Genomic DNA, 16,169 nt, shown 5'->3' with positions numbered 1-16,169 from the left:
TGTCAAAAAAAGTCAGAATCATATGTCAAAAAATGTCATAGTATGGTGTGGCAAAACAAAGTCATAATATAGTACAGTAAAAAAAACTCAAAATAGTATGTCGAAAGGTTATAGTATAGTATGTCAAAAAATGTCATAGTATAGTATATCAAAAATGCCATCGTATAATATGTCAAAAAACACATAGTATAGTATGTCATAGCATAGCATGGCAAAACAAAGTCATAGTATAGTTTATCAAAAAAAATTCAGAATAATATGTCAAAAAGTGTCATAGTACAGTATGTCAAAAAAGGTCATAGCATACTATGTCCAAAAATATCATAGCATGTATGTTAAAAAAAAATCATAGTATAGTATGGCAAAACAAAGTCATAATGTAGTACGGCAAAAAAAGTCAGAATAGTATGGCAAAAATTGTCATAGTATAGTATGCCAAAAAATGTCATAGTATAGTATGTCAAAAAAAGTCATACTACAGTATTACGGAAAAATGTCATAGATATTATGTCAGAAAAGTCATTGTATCGTACCTCATAAAAAGTCATAGTATAGTATGTCAAAAAAAGTCATGTTACAGTATGTCAAAAAAGGTCATAGTATAGTATGTCAAAAAGTTATAGTATAGTATGTCAAAAAATGTCATAGTATAGTATGTCAAAAATGCCATCGTATAATATGTCAAAAAATGTCATAGTATAGTATGTCATAGTATGTATGGCAAAAAATGTCATAGTATAGTATGTCAAAAAAAATAAGAATAGTATGGCAAAAAATGTCATAGTATGTATGTCAAAAAAAGTCATAGATATTATGTCAGAAAAGTAATTGTATCGTATCTCATAAAAAGTCATAGTATAGTATGTCAAAAAAGTCATAGTAAAGTGTGACAAAAAATGTTATGGTATAGTGTGGCAAAACAAAGTCATAATATAGTACGGCAAAAAAAGTCAGAATAGTATGGCAAAAATTGTCATAGTATAGTATGCCAAAAAAAGTCAGAATAGTATGACCAAACAAAGTCATATTATATAGTATGTCAAAAAATATTATAGTATAGTATGTCAAAAAATGTCATCGTATAGTATGTCAAAAAAGTCATGGTATAGTATGTCAAAAAATGTCATAGTATAGTATGTCAAAAAATGTCAAAGACAGTATGTCAAAAAAGTCATAGTACAGTATGTCAATAACTTTCATAGTCTAGTATGTCAAAAATGTCATGGTATACTATGTCAAAAATGTCACAGTATAGTTTGTCAAAAATAGTTTGTGTTTCCTAGCATGCAAATATCATGAACCTTTGTTTGTGTAACTGAATATATATGTGTGTGTGTGTGTGTCCTGTCCTCTTGTTGCTGACAGCTTCTCATTATCCACCGACAGCTGGAGGAGGTCATCACTACCCCGTCACACACACACACACACAAATGCGTGTGCTATACTTGTGAGGACCTTCAGTGACATAATGTGTCCAGCTTTAAACCAGAAGTTTGTCCTAAACTTAATTTTTTGTTTCTGAGAATGTCTTCATCTTTCAAAATGTTCTCACACTTTCTGAACTCCCAAATTCTTACAAAAAAAATGTCACTTCAAAATGAACAAATATGTCAAGTTAATTTCCTGAATTTCCAAACAACATTCCCCATAGTCCAAAAAGATGGATCTTCTCTTCATTAAATGTATTAATGTTGCTGGTCAAACATGGATAAATGATCACAAGACGACACCGATTCGGTGGATAGTGTGTTAATATGGTGATATATATGAGGGTCAAACATGTGGAAAAGTTTCCAAAATTGAAAGGTGGTGAAAAATGTGTATGGATTGGTTAAACTGGCGCAATTGCAACATTCCAACTTCCTGGATGGACTGACTTTTGGTACTGTTTGCCTTCATCTACATGACAAATTTGTGTCCTTTTCCTTTGATTTGCACGTGTTAGGTCAGCAGTGATCAATATTTTTTTGTTTGTTGGCCCTTGTGTGTTAAATGTGTGTGTCACATGGTTAAATTGAACTCTGCTGCCGGCTGCTGGATCAACTCGTCCTCCTGTAGGTGAAGTTGCTGAAAGTTTATCACGAGTCTAACCAGGACTGAGTGTTTGAGCTGCTCAATTTGGAAATGTTTACTTTGCACGCTTACTGAGCGGGATAATAAGTGTGTGTGTGTGTGTGTGTGTGTGTGTGTGTGTGTGTCCGCCTACTGAACTGCTAAAACAATAAACATCAACCCTGTTCTGCGTCTCTCACACACTCATTTGCTTTGTCCTTCTTCTCTCTCTTTCAATTTCACCCACACAAACATATACATACAGACACACACACATATACCTCCATGTCGTTCATACACACACACACACACAATAAACACTTGTCATTGGTCGGCATCAGTCGTTTATTCCTGCCGGAGCGAGGGATTTGTTTTTGTTCTTCCTGTCATTCGCCCATTTGACTTGATGGATGGTGGGTGGTGGCGCAAAACACCTGCCACACACACACACACACAAACACACACACAAACATAATGTACAATAAGAGATGTTTTTGCATACGTGCACATACTTCTTTTTAATTTCAAAAGAAAACAAAGAGCAAAAAAAACACAAAAGGTTTAGATTGCAAATATTCATTCTTCGACATAAATTACAGGCTCAAATTATTTTAAAATCTGTGTCTTTTTGACATTTTAAATCCACATTAGGAGAAACACAAACATATACACACACAGGGTTCAAAGCATCATGGTGGGAATCAGATTCCTCCGGCGTGTCCTGCAGGTTAAACTCAAGTTTGAGTTTGTAAAGGACGAACAGGCACCGGCAGCAGCAGCAGCAGAGAGAACACAAGGAGCAGGAGGAGGAAGTGACCCTGTAGCCGAGGGTTCAAATCCCTCAAAGAGCTCAGAAGTACAACTTTTCATTAAATACCAACCAGGTAACCCTCGAGCAAGAAAATACCCTGCAGACCACCAGTGGCCAGAAAAGGATTCACTCCAAGCACAGATTAACACTTTCAGTTTTTCAAATTGTAGCCCTTAAATGCTGTGTTGTAATAAAGTCACATTGGAAAACAATAGAGTTGCTACAATAAGTCAATTAAATGAATAAACAGCAATGATTTTGCTGATCGATTAATCGTTTCAGTTATTTTTGTTTTTCCTCTTTTTATTTTTTAACTTACTATATTGCAATGATTATAGATGAATCACTCCAAACAGCTGTTTCTTTAGAGTGCAATGCATTGTTGTCTTTGTTTTTTTATCGATTAAATTTGTCAATAAATAATTCATTATTCATTCAGTTATTTATGAAGGAAAATAAAAAGTTTTTACATTTTTGTGCTGTAAAAGTATTTTTACATTCTTTAGACAACAGCAATATGTCTAGAACATAATCAGATGAATCAATGATGAACCAATAATCATTAGTTGCAGCCCAGAACACAAAAGACATCTAGAACTTCAAACATTTCCATTTTTGTTGTATCTTCTTACTTAATTAATTCATTAATAACGTAGTCTATATAGTGTTTTGAAAAAACAGTTAGATTATTTTTCTTTGTCTGACTAAAAAAAGATGAATATTTGTTTAACAATTACATAAAAATGGAGAGAAAAAGCTACATTTCTGCTTTAATTAGCATTCTTACTTAAACAGGTTCACAGTTATACTAGCTATGCTATGTTAACTCTTTTGATCATCAATCAATCCATTTCAAAATGATTGAATCAGATCATTTTAAAAATGATCTGATTCCAGCTTCTTAAATGTGACATTTTCTTGTTTCGTTCCTCCTCTACGACAGGAAACTGAAAGTCATTGAGTTGTGGACAAAACAAGAGATTTGAGGACGTATGTGTGGCCTTTTGAAACACTGATCGACATTTCTCAACATTTTATGACACTTTTTAGGCAGAATAACGAATAAATTAATCAATAAAACAATAGACAGAGCATTTAAGGATGAAAATAATTGTTGTTGCAGACATAGTCGAGGAGGAGGGACGACATCAAGATGACATTAAACGAGTGACAGACAAACCTCCAGCAGTAAAACCATGTAGGAAATATGGGATAATAAAGATGTTTATGTTGCAACTTTTTTATTTTATTTTAACCAATTAACCAACCATTCCATCAGAGTTAATTAATAATTGAGGACATAACCAACAGATTAATAAACATTGGAAATAAGAGACAGTCGCAGCTGTGCATGTGGTGACAGTGCTACAAATCTGCAGATAAAGGGAGTGAAATTAACAAAAGCAGCAGAAGGTTTAAAGTGTTTTTGCAGCTTTTTCTGTCAGTTTAAAATGTTCATTTAAATCGTTACAGTGGTGAACAGATGAATCATGACGCCCAATCACTGATGAAGCTGCTCGTTTAGAGAGACGGACAACATGTAAACACGGACGACAGGAAGTGAAAATGTCACAACAACTATTTCTGTCAGAGACCGTTCTGGGGGTGGGAACGTGTGTGTGTGTGTGTGTCTGTGTGTGTGTGGCCCATATGGTATCATGGGAGTTATACCAGAAATACACACACACACACACACACAGGGCAATGACAAACCGGACTCTTCAGATTGAAACCAAATTAGAAACAGTTTTATTTCCAAACACGAGGAGCTTGGCAGGCGGGACGAGCGCTTAACGAGAGAGAGGGAGAGGGAGAGAGAGGGAGAACGTGAGAAAGAAAGAGGGAAAGGATGGATGGAGGAATTAAAATAACTGTAGAAAAAGAAGGAGTCTGAAAGGGCTCCTCGGGGACTCGGTGTGTGCGTGTTGTTTCAGCTGGGCGGCCTCGGACTCATCGCTGACCTTTCCAAAGACAGCAGCTGCTCGTCTCTCACAGATTTCAGTTTGAGTTCACTTCGATCGTCGGTCTGAAAAGCAGATGGAGGGAGAGGCGGAGAGAGAGCGGCGACAGAAGACTCATCGACCTCTCTGGAAGGAAGAGGAAAAAGCCAAAACGAATTTGGCAAATATGTATTATTTGTTGTGTTGACTCTTTGATCCAAATAAAGCTTTGAGTTCGACTGAGGAAGAAAGAGGGAAGGAAAGTGAGAGGCTGGCTGAGCGGCTTTCTTTTGACTTCGGTGCCAAGAAAAAAAACACTTTGAGTTTAGTTAAAAGGAAGAGTTTTTACAGGAAGTTAGGAAGCTCGACTTTGGACAAAAACTTCTTGAACATGTCTGATTATTGAGGGTGGATCGCATCAAGTGGAGAATATCAAGGGGAGAAGCTGAAGCAGAGGAGCAACTGAACAACCCATTATAGTTTTAACAAAGTCAAACATGATCACTCAGCAAACTACAACTCCAAACTTTCCACACCGGGCATCATCCAGACCCTTCAGGAAGTTGCAACAACTAACGCAAAGACAACAATCCATCCATCATCTATACCGCTTATCCTGTTCAGGCTCGCCTATCACAGCTGTCATTGGACGAGAGGCGGGGTTACACCAGGAGAGAGAGATAGACAACCGTTTACGCTCACAAGAGTCTCGAGTCGCCAATGAACCTAACGAGCATGTCTGTGGACTACGGGAGGAAGCCGGAGTACGGGGAGGGAACCCGTGCATGCACGGGGAGAACGTGTAAACTCCACACAGAAAGGGCGCCTATAAACTGGGATTCAAACCAGGATCCTTCTAGCTGTGAGGCGACTAACCACTGCACCACCATGCAGCCCCAAAATCAACCAATCCGCAAGAATTGTTGGAATTTGGCCGAAAAATGGAACAAATCACAAACCACCAAGGCTTCTGACATAAAAACATTAGGTCAATGGCGCTCCCACTGTCTGTAGGAGCCAACATAAGTCTTATATTAACCCATAATTGTTTTAATGTCTTTCTTTGTCATCTGTTTAAAGGAAACATCAGATTCCAACACAGTCAGAGAAGGTAAAAGTTTGCGTCCTCCTGCTCATATTCAAAAATCCTCGCAAACAGTGGCGCCTCAAACGACAAGCAGAGCAGGTCGTAAGGTCACGTTAAAAGTGTGGGTTAAAAGGGGTTTAGCCGAGTCGCTAACTTCACAGCTCCTTCATACGCCAAAGATTTATATTGTACATATTTTATATAATATTCCTCTATATATAGTGTATTTTATTCTCTCAAAGTTCTGCTGTTCATTTTGTTTCTTCTGTTTTATTCTATTTTTATGTTAACTGTAACGCAACATATCTATTCCACTCTTAAAGAAAGCTGGAAGTTGGAAGACAGTGAAGATACATTTTCGGAGTGGCCATGATTTTCAAAATAAGAGTCAGGAGCATTTTCTTACTGAAACGGATACAGAGGCTGATGAGAAAGACTCATGTTCAGTCACATTTGAGAAACAACAGCTAAAGAATTTCTGACATCTTTGCTTGATTGACGGGGGGAAACAATTTCTTCTCATAAATGAACTCATACATTTATAAACAATTTGTTACAAATTGTTATTTTCTTTGTAAGTGAAATTATAAACAGGTCGGAGGATTTCTTCTGACCAAACTGTACAACAGACAGATTTGACAATGATGCAGAAATAGAAAACCAACGTCTCCACGGGGAGGAAATGATGGAGGGATGGATGGATGGAGGGATGACTCAGAGGGAGTGAGGGATGGAGGGATGAGACATGGAGGAGAGTGTGATCTGCCATCCTCAGGTCTGCTTTACTATCATTTCACAGCCTAAACGTGCAAAGGTCAGCTGTTATTAATGGCAGGCCCTGAGGAGTGAGTGTGTGTGTATATGCAAATGTGTGTGGGACAGACAGACAGGAAGTGTGAAGGCTTGCATGTCACACCTTTCTGCTCTAAATGCCATGTAGCCTGCCATTAGTGTCGTTGCCGTTTCATCCCCAGCGGGCTCCAGGATCAGAGTGCGTCTGGAAATGTGACCCGACGCTTTTATCCACAACACGAGCAGTTCTATTTTTATTTATTTTTACTGTTATTTTTCTGCTTTTTATTTTTTCACATTTTCTCTTCTGCCTTTCTACAAACTCACCTCTGTCGGAGTGTTTCATCATCGACTTTTGTTGTGAATTTTTAGAAACACGTCCTCCAGAAACACAACTTTCTAAAATCACTTTTCTCTTTTTGTGATAAAAAATCTTGCATGGTGAACAGCGATACTGGAGCTGTGTTAAGTTACAGCTAACGCACACAGAACATTAGATGCTTTCCAACAGTGAACCACCAGGAGGCTTTTATTGTGAAGAACTTACAGGAAATGTGATATGTTTATCAATTGTTGCAGTACCTCAAAATCTTGTACTTCCTACCCGTCTAAATGTTTTTGATTGATGTATTTACTTTGAGGACTGAGATGGACACACCTTCTCATTCAATGTTTTTTCTTTATTTTTATTACTTTCTACATTGTAGATACATACTGAAGAAATCAAAACTATGAAGCAAGATATATGGAATTATGTAGCAAACAAAAAATTGTGAAATAACTCTTTTAGATTCCTCAAAGCAGCCACCCTATGCTTTGATGACAGCTTTGCAAACCCTTTGCCTTCACTCAATGAGCTTCATGAGGTAGACACCTGAAATGGTTTTCACTTCACAGGTGTGCCTTGTCAAGGTTAATCAGTGGAATTTCTTGCCTACTTAATGGGGTTGGGACCATCAGTTTTGTTGCGCAGAAGTCAGGTTGGTACACAGTTGATCACCCTATTTGACAACTGTTAGAATCCATATTATAGCAAGAACCAATCAGCTAAGTAAAGAGAAACGACAGTCCATCATTACTTTGCAAACTGAAGGTCAGTCAGTCTGGAAAATTGCAAAAACTTTGAATGTATCCCCAAGTGCAGTCGCAAAAACCATCAAGCGCTACGACGAAACTGGCTCACATGAGGACCGCCCCAGGAAAGGAAGACCAAGAGTCACCTCTGCTGCTGAGGATAAGTTCATCCGAGTCACCAGTCTCAGAAATCGCAAGTTAACAGCACCTCAGATTAGAGCACAGATAAATGCCACACAGAGTTCTAGTAGCAGACACATCTCTACATCAACTGTTCGGAGGAGGCTGCGTGAATGGTAAATGGTAAATGGACTGTACTTATATAGCGCTTTTCTAGTCTTTGCGACCACTCAAAGCTGCTTTTACACTACATGTCACATTCACCCATTCATACACACATTCACACACTGATGGCAGAGGCTGCAACCCAATTGCCCAACTGTAAATCTGTTATCACATTCATACCCGTTGGCTATGCCACTGGGAGCAATTTGGGGTTCAGTGTCTTGCCCAAGGACACTTCAACATGTAGCCTGAGGGAGCTGGGGATCGAACCTCCGACCTTCCTATTGAAAGACGACCGACTCTACTACTGAGCCACAGCCGAATCAGGCCTTTATGGTCAAATAGCTGCTGAGAAACCACTACTAAGGAAAAGCAACAGGCAGAAGAGATTTGTTTGGGCCAAGGAAATCTGTGCTTTGATCTGATGAGTCCAAATTTGAGATCTTTGGTTCCCCCTGCAGTGTCTTTGTACGACGCAGAAAAGGTGAATGGATGGTCTCTACATGCATGGTTCTCACCGTGAAGCATGGAGGAGGACGTGCAGCGACATGCCATCCCATCTGGTTTGCGTTTAGTTGGACCATCATTTATTTTTCAACAGGACAATGACCCCAAGGGCTATTTGACCCAGAAGGAGCCGTTTTACACAGAAGCAACAACATGTAAGGCTGTAAACTTTGCAAACAAATGTTTTGATGCCTCTAAAGATGATCTCTCCAGATTAGGGCTGGGGGTTAAAAAAAAAATATTTTTCCGATTCGAATCGATTCTCATTTGAATGACCCAATATCAATTCATAAATCCCGAGATTGATCTTTAAAAATATGTTAAAACGTATCTGATCACTCACATTTCTGAGCACTCCTGAGCGCAGCACGACTCAGCTCATCCCCTCAAAACACGGCAGTGAGGGAGACATGCCCGGACTGGTTTACTGCAGCTACTACGGAGACATCAGTGGTCACAGACAGACTCTTTTTATCATGTGTGCGACCATGAATATGTAAGTTAGTTTTGCACTGATGTATATGTTACTCTCTTTTAGCGTCAGCTTTGGCCACAAGTGTATTTTCAGCATGTTATACAGTATACCTTTACCTGTAACTCTTGTGTGGCTTCGTTTTCGCGCTATGAGATCTCAAGGCCAAGTCTCGCGCAAGTTGAAGCCCAGTTCGTTTAATCAAAACCATGAGCCAGATGTACAGACTGAAAATCTGAAACTGGAAAAAAGTTCATAAGCTATCTAATTGATAACATCATTAATATTGTGTTGACTGCTGTGTGTTGGTCATTTTGAATAAAAAATACATGATGCAACTTCTTTGGGGTTAATTCTTATTGTAAACATTTGCACCTGATAATGCACCAGGTTAGAGGTGCACTGTAACTGAAATACCCCTAACACAAATCGATATCGAATCGGAAATCGAATCAAATCAGGACCCTGTAAGTCAGAATCGGATTCAAATCGAATTGAGAAATCTTTATCGATACCCAGCCCTACTCCAGATGTTTTTGTGGTGTGAGGGATGTTGAGAGTGATTTTATTTCCCCTGATCTGCTCGGAAGGCCGTCGTGGCCGCACTGATTTCAAATATTAAACATGTTCAGTTTTTTTTACGAGGGAAAGGGAAGCGAGCTGACTGATGGAGGAAGCACAACAGCCATGGCGACAAAAGCAAACGTGCAGCAAGTAACATGTACAGCCCATGTTCACGTAACTCCACAACTTCAGCCCATGTTCACGTAACTCCACCACTTCATCCACAGTTTCTTTTTTCTTCCTGAATTTTCAGTAAAAAGTCCCAAAACTATCATCACCAATTCTTCCTGCCCGTCGTCCGCCCTGTTTGTTTACTCTAAAGCCTTATTTGACCGCCAGAGGTTTAGTGAGATTTCCAGCTGTGACAGTCGGACTCTGGTTGTTGGTGAAATAATCTGTTAGAGTGTGTTGTGCTGTTTGGGTCATATGTGAATTTTCCTCCACGGGAAACTCATTTTAACAATTATTCTAATACATCATGAATCAAGGGTAATTTAAGGAGTGCTAACTGAAGTCAAGATTCAAGCAAATATTAAACCTACCGGGTACAATGTGAGGTCAAGAGGCTGATACGTACTGTCCCTGTAAAACATGTTCACCGCCCTTGCTAATTGGCTAAATTTGGACGGGGATAAACCTGTGAACTTTCTGTCAGTTGAAATCTGAAGACGGATGCGTCTTCAGCTCTGCCACACACGTGGACCGACACAATCATCTAATTAAATTCCCTAAACTTGAAGAGCATCAAAATGTCACCCCGTTCCGCTCCTTTGCTCCCTCCTAAAGGACAACAAATACAGCGTAAATGCAGAACGAATGCGGTGTAAATGCATGCAGTGTTGCTGCTGCGCTCCACCTGATGTATTTTTGGCCGTGGCTGTGTCCCAGTTGTGTGTTGGGAGGCAGGTGAAGGGTGTCTGGTGACAAAATGCCTCTTGTGTAGCCTATTTTCCGGGTTTTGACCTTCCCTGAACACACCGCTGTGAGGAGAACGAAGATGAATTGGAGCACCGAGGCTGTCCACTTGAAGGAAAGAGAGAAGACTAACTGATCAATTTAAACTCTTTGACTCGTTTCCTCTTCTCATTTGCCTTTCTGGTGCTGTTTCAAGTTTCTCTCCATCCCTTCCTCGTGTCTGGAGAGCAGTAATGGAGTGTCTGAGGTCAAGTCCAGGTTCACAGAGAGGTTTCAGACAAACAGCAGTGCAGATTGTCTGCTGTTTAACCTGCGCGACATGAAAACACAACAAACCACCGTCAAACAACGTAGAGGAAAATGGATTACAGTTAACGCAGGAGCAGAGAAAGATTTAATCTGTGTTTGTTTTTCCAGGTTCTTCAAGGGTCAGGAGTCTCCTCTTCTTCCTCCAGACACATCTCGTTCTTCTTCATTTTACTGCACTCTCAAATGTTTCCCAGTTTTCTGCTCTCTTGTCCTTTCTATCATCTCCTCCACTGTCTCCTCTTTTATGTCAATTTTGGGTCACATGAGAAGAAGCAGGATGGTATTTTGTCGCTACTTTGAGAGTTGTTGAAGTTTAAAATTTTGAAGTTGTAGGTAGCTCAACATCCAGGGTAATAGTTACGACAGACCTGGATTAAATGAAACTAAAGGTTGCTCATGTGGTGCCAGTTTTACCACCAATCTTAGGCCATGTTTCCACCAAAAACTTTCATGGTAGAAGGCAAATAAACAGACATACTTTGCACATGCACAGTCGAGGGATTCGGTGCCTTGCATCTCTCTAGCTACCAGCCCTGATTCCATGGTTGGTCCGTACCTGGACTTAAACCAGCCACTCTTGGTTGCCAAGCCAAGTCTCTACAGACTAAGCTACCATCTAACCCAAAAGAACCCTTGAAACCTGAACCAGAATGTACCTAAACTGTAGGTCCGTTTTTATGTTTCAATTGCAGACAGTACTCTAAAACATGGGTGGGCTTTTTACAGATGTTTATAGCCAAGATTTGTGACTATTGCAACTCCCTTCTCTTCGGCCTCCCCCAGAAAGCCCTCCCTAAACTTCAGCTTGTCCAGAACTCCGCCACCCGGATCATCACCAGAACACCTTCTTCCCACCACATCACCCCCATCCTACAGCAACTCCACTGGCTCCCAATCAACCAACGTATCACCTACAAAATCCTTCTGTATAAATCTATTCACAACCTCACCCCTCCTTACCTCTCCAACCTCCTGCACATTGCCACTCCATCCCGCACCCTCCTGTCTTCCTCCTCCATCCACCTCACCGTACCCCCTGCCCGCCTCAACACCATGGGGGCCAGAGCTTTCAGCCGCTCTGCTCCCCAGCTCTGGAATTCTCTCCCACCTGACCTCCGAATCTCAAAACTCATCTGTTCAGCCTTACCTCCTCACCCTAACTCTAAGCACTGTCACTCACCCACTCTCAATGTATTTTATCTGGTTTGTTTTACTCTTGTTGGTGTTTTTTTGTACAGCGACCTTGAGTGTCCAGAAAGGCGCTTCTAAATAAAATGTATTATTATTATTATTATTATTACATCATATCCAACATGACACAAAAAAATAATTGCAAACAATGCAACAATGTTGTAATCTCTATTTTCAGATTCTGCAAAAATATCCCAAATATTTAGCCGATGGTATCGAAGTGTTCTGGTCTCGGTTTGTAGTCCAAGTAGTATTGACCAATCACATATCCTCAGGCTTTGTTTGCATACAGGAAAAACAGTGAAGAGGTGGAGCAAAATCCACCCTAACGCCAACCCGACTCCCAATGGTGACCATCTGATGATGATTTATCTTTTTAACAAGCTTTATAAAGAAACGTCTGCATGCAAGTTCAGCTAAAGATCTGCTCTTAGACGTCGTATCTTAACTCCATTCTTGCTTGTTAAGTTGTTAGTTGGACTGTAAACAATGCAGTACACAAAAAAGGTCTTGCCTTGAAGACCTTCATTGGTAACCACTGGCTACCCCGGAAGCCCCGAAAAGTTGGCCATCTCTCCCACATGATATATCGCCATCAGATGTTGGACGATGGGTTCCGAGATTGCTCCTGGAGAAATACATCCATGTTCAATCGTCCATGTAACGGAGTTACCAAAACTTCAAGAGTTAAATCCATAGAAGTAGAAAAAATACAGTAGAATAAAAAGAGTCTACCACACAAGGTACCAACCACACTTTGTAAAACAGCTTGGTAGAAATGTGGCTTTGAAGAAAGGAAACATAATGGGCATTCCCAACATTTTTAGGGGTTAAAGCAGGGATGCAACTGCAACAAAATATACAAAAATATCATCAAAATTTGGTGGTTTGTTTATCGTTGTTGAACAGAAACTGGACCCATTAGCAGGGAGTGCAGACTCAAGCTACCTGACACTCCAGTTTCATGGTTGTCGGCTTCTTTTCTTTATTCAGTTGCAGAATTTGTTCGAGTTTTAAATGTCCCTCTCTACAGGTGCGCTTAACAGTCGTGTCGTTGTTCTACACAGTCTGTCTGAAGCATTTTATACCTGTGTATATACATGATTTACCTGTTACTGTGTACTTGTTCCAAAGGACAGAAAATCATTTCAGAGGGCGTGCGAGACAGAGAGAAAGGTGAGCTTGTGTAACACACACACACTCTCACACACACACACACACGTACAGATAATACCAGATGAAGATTGAAATGGGAGGAAGAATCAATATTTCCATTCAAACGTCTGTTTCATTTTCTACAGATTAGAGGAGACTGTTTCTCTCTGTTCCATCACACACTGACACAGTTGTGTGTGTGTGTGCGTGTGTGTGTGGGGGAGTGAGAGAGAGAGAGCGAACCTGGTGTCCTCACAGGGATGGAAAAAGATGAAGATATGCAACATTTGAGGGTCTCAATAGGTAACTTAAACTTGTGTGCATGTGCATGTGTGTGTGTGTGTGTGTGTGTGTGTGTGTATGTGTGTGTGTGCTTGTCCACATTTGGCCTCTGTATTTTTCCATTTCCACTGTCCACAGTGTCCAAATAAACCGTCAACCCTGGGATGGCTGATAAAGACCGCGTGTGTGTGAGTGTGTGTGACAATATTTGTGCTGTGTTATTGGAGCTCTGAGGCCACAGAGTCTTCTATAAACACCCAGCTGTGAATTATTCAACAAATAAACACATCAGACACCTCACACACACGCGCACACACACACTTAACAAGACATGCTAAGAGTTATCATCTTTCTTTGTAAAGAACGTGTGTGTGCGTGTGTACACAATGTTTGTTTAATGTATTCCCTGTGTGTCATTGTCTATGTCTCAAATCTTCTGTGCTCACACCTGATATTTTGAGTGTACATGTGTGTTTTAAAGGACAAATAAGGAAGAATAAAGAGCACCATGGTTACCTGGATGGTGTCCTAGTAGGGACCAGACAGTCACCATCTTGAAGAGGACAAGTTGTTGGTGCAAATGGCAGCAAAATTTTCTTCGCCTGGTTGCAATGTGACATTAAAAAGAAGAAGAAAGAAATACAGGCGGCTCTCTTTGTTCTTCTAACAGTGTAACGGGGTATGTTATGAAGTTATGTCGGACAGCCAGGGTTGTCCCTTGTCACCGATTCTGTTTGAGATTTTCTTGGACAGGATATTTTGGGGACCTCAGAATTTCATCTCTGCTTTTTCGCAGATGATGTCCTGTTGGCTTCATCAAACTGGGACCTCCAACGGGCATTGGGGCGGTTTGCAGCCGAGTGTGATGCGGTTGAGATGAGAGTCAGCACCTCCAAGTCTGAGGCCATGGTTCTTTGCCGGAAAACGGTGGATTGCCATCTCCTGGGTGGGGAGTGAGTCTCTGCCTCAAGTGGAGGAGTTTAAGTATCTCGGGGTCTTGTTCACGAGTGAGGGTAAAATGGATTGTGAGATTGACAGGCAGATCGGTGCAGCATCAACAGTAATGCGGGTGTTGTAACGGACCATCGTGGTGCAGAGGGAGCAGGGGCAGACCCAGAGCTCGCTGGAGGTATTATATATCCCCTGTGGCCTGGGAACGCCTCGGATTCCCCCAGGAGGAGCTAGAAAACGTTGCTGGAGAGAGGGACGCCTAGGTCACCTTGCTTAGCGTGCTGCCAGAGCGACCGGGCCCCGGATAAGCGGAAGATAATGGATGGATGGATGTATATATCGATCAGCCATGACATTACGACCACCTGCCTAATATTGTGTAGCTCCCCTTTTGCTGCCCAAACAGCCCTGACCCGTTGAGGCATGGACTCCACTAGACCTCTGAAGGTGTGCCGAGGTATCTGGCACCAAGACGCGAGCAGCAGATCCTTTAAGTCCTGTAAGTTGCGAGGTGGGGCCTCCATGGATCGGACTTGTTTGTCCAGCACATCCCACAGATGTTGGATTGCATTGAGATCTGGGGAATTTGGAGGCCAAGTCAACACCTTGAACTCGTCGTGTTCCTTAAACCATTCCTGACACTGTTGCAGTGTGGCAGGGTTCATTATCCTGCTGAAAGAGGCCACTGCCATTAGGGAATACTGTTTCCATGAACTTGGTCTGCAACAATGTTTAGGTAGGTGGTACGTGTCAAAGGAACATCCACATGAATGGCAGGATCCAAGGTTTCCCTGCAGAACACCGCCCAAAGCATCACACTGCCTCCGCCGGCTCGCCTTTTTCCCATAGCGTATCCCGGTGCCATGTCTTCCCCAGGTAAGTGACGCACAAGCACCCAACCATCCACATGATGTAAAAGAAAACGTAATTCATCAGATCAGGCTGCCTTCTTCCATCACTCCGTGGTCCAGTTCTGATGCTCACGTGCCCAATGTAGGCGCTTTAGGGCGGTGGACAGGGGTCAGAACCAGCATAAACTTTATCAGCAATTTTAGCTACAGTAGCTTGGATTGGACCACACAGACCAGCCCTCTCTCACCACACGCATCAATGAGCCTTGGCTGCACATGACCCTGTCGCTGGTTCACTGGTTTTCCTTCCTTGGACCACTTTTGGTAGGTCCAGACCACTGAAGACCTTGAACACCCCACAAGAGCTGCAGTTTTGGAGATGCTCTGACCCAGTCGTCTAGCCATCACAGTTTGGTCCTTGTCAAAGTCGCTTACATCCTTACACTTGTCCATTTTTTCTGCTTCCAACACATCAACGTGTTATTCACTCAGCCTGTCAGAGGTCATAATGTTATGGCTGATGTTTGACTTGAAAGGCCCAGAACTTACTTTGAATGTGTAATTTTGGAACATTATCAACATTATTTTAAATGTATTGGTGCTTTCTAACAAAACGTACCCAAGCAACATGTTTACACACATATTCAGACACAATGCACAGTTTAAAGATGGATCAATGACACCAAACTTACTACATGAATAAATAAAATACACAGAGCTGTCTGAGATAACTGACGCCACAGTGCAATGCCCACACACACGCCTATAAGTGTGTGGATTTGATTGTTCAAAGTATACAAAGTGCTGATGGATTGAATTCACTTTGGAAAGAAACACACACACACACACACACACACACACACACACACACACACACACACACACACACAGAGGCCATTTCATTTCGCCTCAGCTTAAGTGGATTTGACTG

This window comes from Semicossyphus pulcher, unplaced genomic scaffold, assembly GCF_022749685.1.
Source record: "Semicossyphus pulcher isolate SPU_LCO1_2020_fin unplaced genomic scaffold, fSemPul1.0.p SCAF_21, whole genome shotgun sequence".
Classification (NCBI taxonomy): domain Eukaryota; kingdom Metazoa; phylum Chordata; class Actinopteri; order Labriformes; family Labridae; genus Semicossyphus; species Semicossyphus pulcher.
The sequence above is the reverse complement of the archived record's forward strand: the minus strand, read 5'-3'. Positions refer to the sequence as shown.